The sequence below is a fragment of the Triticum dicoccoides genome, chromosome 2B (genome assembly GCF_002162155.2).
Source record: "Triticum dicoccoides isolate Atlit2015 ecotype Zavitan chromosome 2B, WEW_v2.0, whole genome shotgun sequence".
Classification (NCBI taxonomy): domain Eukaryota; kingdom Viridiplantae; phylum Streptophyta; class Magnoliopsida; order Poales; family Poaceae; genus Triticum; species Triticum dicoccoides.
Genome location: NC_041383.1, coordinates 141,215,174 through 141,220,618, shown reverse-complemented (window position 1 = coordinate 141,220,618; position 5,445 = coordinate 141,215,174). Strand labels below are relative to the sequence as shown.

Sequence of the window (5,445 nt, the reverse complement as noted above, 5' to 3'; positions counted from 1 at the left end):
GGAGCAGGGGAGATAGGCGCCAAGGATAAGAAGCACCGTGTTCGTCGCGGTGGGCTTGAGCAGTTGGGGAGGAGAGCAGGAGGCCGTCGTGGTTCGTCATGGAGACGGCGCCGCTGGCAAGATGGTTGAGGTACGTGTCTGATCCGTTGGTCCTTCATGATTGTAGTTGTTCATTCTCCTCATAAACTGTGTTTCCCTTTCCTCCCTCAATCTGTTTTTCCCCGGTTGTTCTTGTTGTAGAACTGCAGCGGTTCATTCAGCGCGAGCTGATGTGCAGGCTTGACCTAGGCAGGTTGCTACTCGTCGTTGGTTGTAAGCAGAGTCGTTGTGGTGGTCGGTGTCTCCTAGGCAGGTTTGTCTTCTACCTCTGAACAATCTGTTTGTTGCCGATAGTTTATACAGCAAAACTGGCTCTTGTGTCTGGCCTGGAGTGTTGTGGCTGGTAGGGAAAGTCCAGAGGAGTCTGCTTCTAGAGGTGTCGTAATATGAGAGGTCATTTGTTTGCATGTCTGTGCATCTTTGGATCTATCTGTCTGAAGATGCTTCTTTACAGGAAACTATTCGTTCTAGCCCAGGGGTGTTCCTTTGCATTTTAACCAGTGTGATGTTGTTTTCTTCCACTGCCTACATGTACTCCTATAGCCTATTGTTTAACCCTGCTCAGTTTGTTTTATATATGTTTATATGAAAAAATTAATGGGGCATCATCTTGGTAGATTGAGTTTGCTAGATTAGTTTCATGCCATCGAAAACAACAAGCAGATGGAGCGGGACGGGGTGAAGGTTCCCGTCCCATGGCCTTCACGTGTTGTGGCTGGCGGCGCTCCACTTCCTTCCCCCCTGGTGAGTCGTCCTTGATCTGAAAAATATTTACTCCCCGTGCTGATTTGTTTCTTGGCATACAGTACGGTGGTCTCAGATGATCCTTCAAAGGAGGCCACAGAGAGCAGCGATTACTTCTTGGTAGTCTGCGGGGAGTTATCGACAACAGCTGAGGCACTTGGAGGTATGGTGCCATCACTGCTCAGCTTCCCCCATGTTTCCTTTCAGTTTAGAGCTTTCACTTCCTTTAGCCAGGTTTGCAATTTCAGATTGCCAGCTACCTTTTATTGGTGTATATGCAAGGAATAGAGGTTTCTTGATCAATCTGGTTATAACTTTATTCTCTTGTTTGATTGACACATTGTTTTAGTTATCAGAAAGGTAAACTGGCCATGTGAAAATAAACTAGCTTCTTTTGGGGAGATTTTCTGTGATGCTATATGTTTTTTGTACAGCAGAGCATTTTGCTGCTATATAAATAAAATTTTGTGTCCAGTATCTTACTTTAGCTGATGGTTTGCTACCTATATCACCGGCTTGCATGCTCTAAAAATGCCAAAAAGAATTTTCACCGTCTAAATATAAAACTGAGAACAAAGTGAACATTTTCTTGGCCTAAAAATGCAATTTTGAAAAATGCATATTTTTTCTAATTCAAATAAAATTGCAATAAAATCCAAATAAAATAATTTATTTGATTTTAACATTTTTCCTCCAATATTTCTTTTATTTTGGAGAAGTCATATTATCTCCTCTCTTTTATTTTTATTATTGGGAATATTATTTGGAGAGAAAAATAATTAAAATCCAAAATGATCCTCTTTTCAATATTTGAGAAAATCAAATATGAAAATAAATGAAATCCCCAACTCTCTCCGTGGGTCCTTGAGTTGCTTAGAATTTCTAGGATCGCAAACGAAATGCAAGTAAAATATGATATGCATATGATAACCTATGTATAACATTTCAAATTGAAAATTTAGAATGTTACAGAACGACAGTGTTAAGATGAACTTACTCCTGGCGTTTGCCATGTGTCATGCCACCACTACTTTTCAGTAATGGTTTCATATTGATGGCGTTGGGCATCCACACCAGCAAGGTTGTTTTTTCCACGCCATAGCTAGGCTTTTCTACACTAGTGTCACTATAAAAGTATGCCCGGCTTGTCCTTACCAATAATAAGGATTGGGCCATTTTGTTGCACCTTGCTACTTGGTTACTTATTACTTGCTACAAATTATATTGCTATCAAATTAACTGTCACAAATGTCTTACAACACCTGCAAAGAATATCTTACTAAAAACCGCTTACTAAAAATGTCTTACAACACCTGCAAAGAATACCTTACTAAAAACCGCTTATCTAAAGAACTACGATTGATCCCTATACTTATGAGTCATCAACAGTGTGGGCTCGAAGCTCCTCTTCAGGAATGAAAGTTCCATGTTCGACTGGTTGAAAGGCACATGCATAAATTCCTTCTTGGATATGGGCCAATTTTCTTTAAAAATGGATTTTAAACTTATCCAAGTGAAAGTTATCATCCATTCAGCAGAAAACCACTTCACATTCTTCACGTACAATGCATTTTTGGATAGTTAAAATCACTTATGATTAATTGTGGGTAATGAAGCTCAAATGCGATTAACATCATATTTAATTTCTAGCTTAAAGATGAGCCCCATTTTGATATAACCCCATCACTAAACGTATAAAAGGCAATATGGAAATTTGGCATATCATACCCACTTTCGTACGTATGGTGGGTCGCCACCGGAATGTATACGGGAGCTCCTATGCGACGCTAATTGCGTCGAAGTGTCGCCGTTTCGCATAGGCGTGTCAAACCTGGGCCGGCCCATTTAGCATGCGCGATATGAAAAATGTGAAAAAATAAATACGCTGGTGCTGGGATTCGACCCGGTGACCTCACGGTCTTGAGCGCACTAGGTAGCCGCTGTGGCCAACTTGCACTTGTGCTAAATTTGCAGAGCAACAGTAAAAGAAATAAAACCAACAGCGATAACACTTGAAGTTTCTAAAAAATCCCAACATTGCAAATGATAACATTTTTCAAAATGATGGACAATTTTGTAACAAATACAATCTTTTTTCGAAAAAAAGGAACAAACATTGAAAACAAGAAACATTTCTCAAAATTGCGAACAATTATTTCAAAACTCAAACATTTTTGAATTTGCGAACAAAATTTTAAAACCTGAACATATTTTGAATTTCTGACCATATTTGTAAAGCTAGGACATTCTTTCAAACCATAAACATATTCCAAATAAAAATGCGAACAATTTTTTTGAATTCTAGAACAAGTTTTCAAAACGTGAACAATTTTCAGCGCAACAGTAAAAGAAACAACAGCGACCACAGTAAAACTTGAAGTATCTAAAAAAATCCCAAAACTGCAAACAAGAACATTTTTCAAAATGGCGAACAATTTTGTAACAAACACAATCTTTTTGCGAAAAAGGGAACAAACATTGAAAACAAGAAACATTTGTCAAAAAATGCGAACAATTATTTCAAAACACAAACATTTTATGAATTTGCGAACAAAATTTTAAAACCTGAAAATATTTTGAATTTCTGAACAAATTTCTAAAGCTAGAACATTATTTCAGACCACAAACATATTTTAAATTTGTGAACAAAAAAACGCGAACAAGTTTTTTGAATTTCAGAACAAATTTCAAAACAAGAACAATTTTCATCGCAACAGTAAAAGAAACAACAATGACAGCGATAAAACTGGAAGTTTGTAAAAAAAACTCCAAAAATTGCAAACGAGAACATTTTTGAAAATGACGAACAAATTTGTAACAAACACAAACTTTTTTCGAAATATGAACAAACATTGAAAACAAGAAGCATTTCAAAAAATTGGAACAATTATTTCAAAGCTCAAACATTTTACGAATTTGCACACAATATTTTAAATACTGAACATATTTTGAATTTCTTAACAAATTGGCCAAGCTAGAACATTATTTCAAACCCCAAACACATTTTAAATTAGTCAACAAAAGTAAAAATACGAACAATTTTTTGAATTGCAGAACAAATTGTCAAAACATGAACAAATTTCAAATTCATAAAAACAATTATAAAATTGTTCAGATTTTTTTATCTTTTTTTTAAATTTTCGAACATTTTTTGAAAATAAGTGAACAAATTTTGAAATACTTAATTTTGAATAGAGCAAGAAATTCTGGAGAAAAAGTTTTTTTTTAAGAAATACAAACATTTTAGAATTCAGAAAAGTTGGCGAAAAAGAGAAAAACAAGAAGAAGAAAATTGAAAGAAATTAAAGAGAAAAGAAAAAAACAGAAAAGGAAAAAGGACAGAAAAGAGGAAAAAAAGAAAAAAGGAAAACGAAAAACAAAAAATTGAAAGGAAAAATAAAAAACGGTTCCGGAACCTTTTAGAAGGTTCCCAAAACCAGTAAAAACCGGCTGGGAATCCTCTAGAAGGTTCCCAAAACCGGAACTGAAACTTGTAGTTAATACTACAGATGGGCCGACCCAAATATCTCAATAGGTCGCCTTGTATGTGCGTTTCCCCGACTCTTTGATGCAAAATGCGTCAAATAGGGTTTTCCAGTGTATACATCGTACATTCGGGGAGTAGCCAAGCCCCCGACTGGGCCGACCCATTTCCGTCCGGTGCACACCCCCTCCTTCATGGGCTCGGCCCACTTGCTTTTCTCGTTCTTTTAAATTTCAACAAACTAGTGCGGGGCAGTGGGACTTGAATTCCATCCCTGTAGGTTTAGTTCAAGTAGACAAAACCAACTAGTACATCTTACTAGCCATGTCTGCTTCTTTCCTTTTTTGTTTCTTGTGTGGTAAGTATAATGATGAAAAAACACCGCATTCTCACTTTATTTTTTCTTCTCTTTAGCCGGTTTTCTTTAGGTTTTTCATTTTCACTTTCTTCTTTTTTTCTTTTCTTCCATAATTCACAAACTTTTTTGTGATCTTTTTTCCATTTTGATAAACTTTTCCAAACTCGTATACTTTTTTCAAATTCACAATTTTGTTTTTCAAATTCATGATTTTTCAGCTATGACCTTTTCTTAAATGCGTGAACTTTTAGCTCCTGAACTTTATTCCAAATTTGTGCACTTCTTCCAAATTTCCCAAGTTTTTTCTAATTTTCATGAACTTTTTTCCAAATTCGTGAACTTTTTTCAACCTGTGATTTTTTTTCAAAACTGTCAATTTCTTAGCCGCAAACTTTTTTCAAATGCATGATATTTTTCTTCGAATTTCGTGATTTTTTTTCAGATTGCTGAACTCTTTCCGGATTTCGTGAATGTTTTCCAATTTTCATTAACTTTTGTCCAAATTCGTGAACTTATTCAGATTCGCAAACGTTTGCCCAAATTCATGAATTTTTTAGCCGTGAACCATTTTCCAAATGCATGAACTTTTAGCTCATGATTTTCCTTTCAAATTTTGTGGACATTTTAAATTTTTCATGAACTTTTTCCAAATTTGAGAACTTTTTTGAAACCTGCAAATATTTTTCAAATTTGTGAATTTATTAGCTTTGATCTTTTTTCGACATCCTTAAAATGGCTCCAATTTTTTGACATCCTGAAA

The 5,445-nt window shown here is 35.7% G+C and overlaps 1 long non-coding RNA gene across 1 annotated transcript; it reads left to right on the top strand.

Annotated features, from left to right (window-relative positions):
• The first annotated feature begins 272 nt into the window (after positions 1–272).
• On the top strand, positions 273–1,236 carry LOC119367402. The gene is made up of 3 exons (XR_005176287.1): positions 273–352; positions 717–843; positions 906–1,236. It is a non-coding gene; the product is annotated as an uncharacterized LOC119367402 (long non-coding RNA).
• Positions 1,237–5,445: the final 4,209 nt, after the last annotated feature.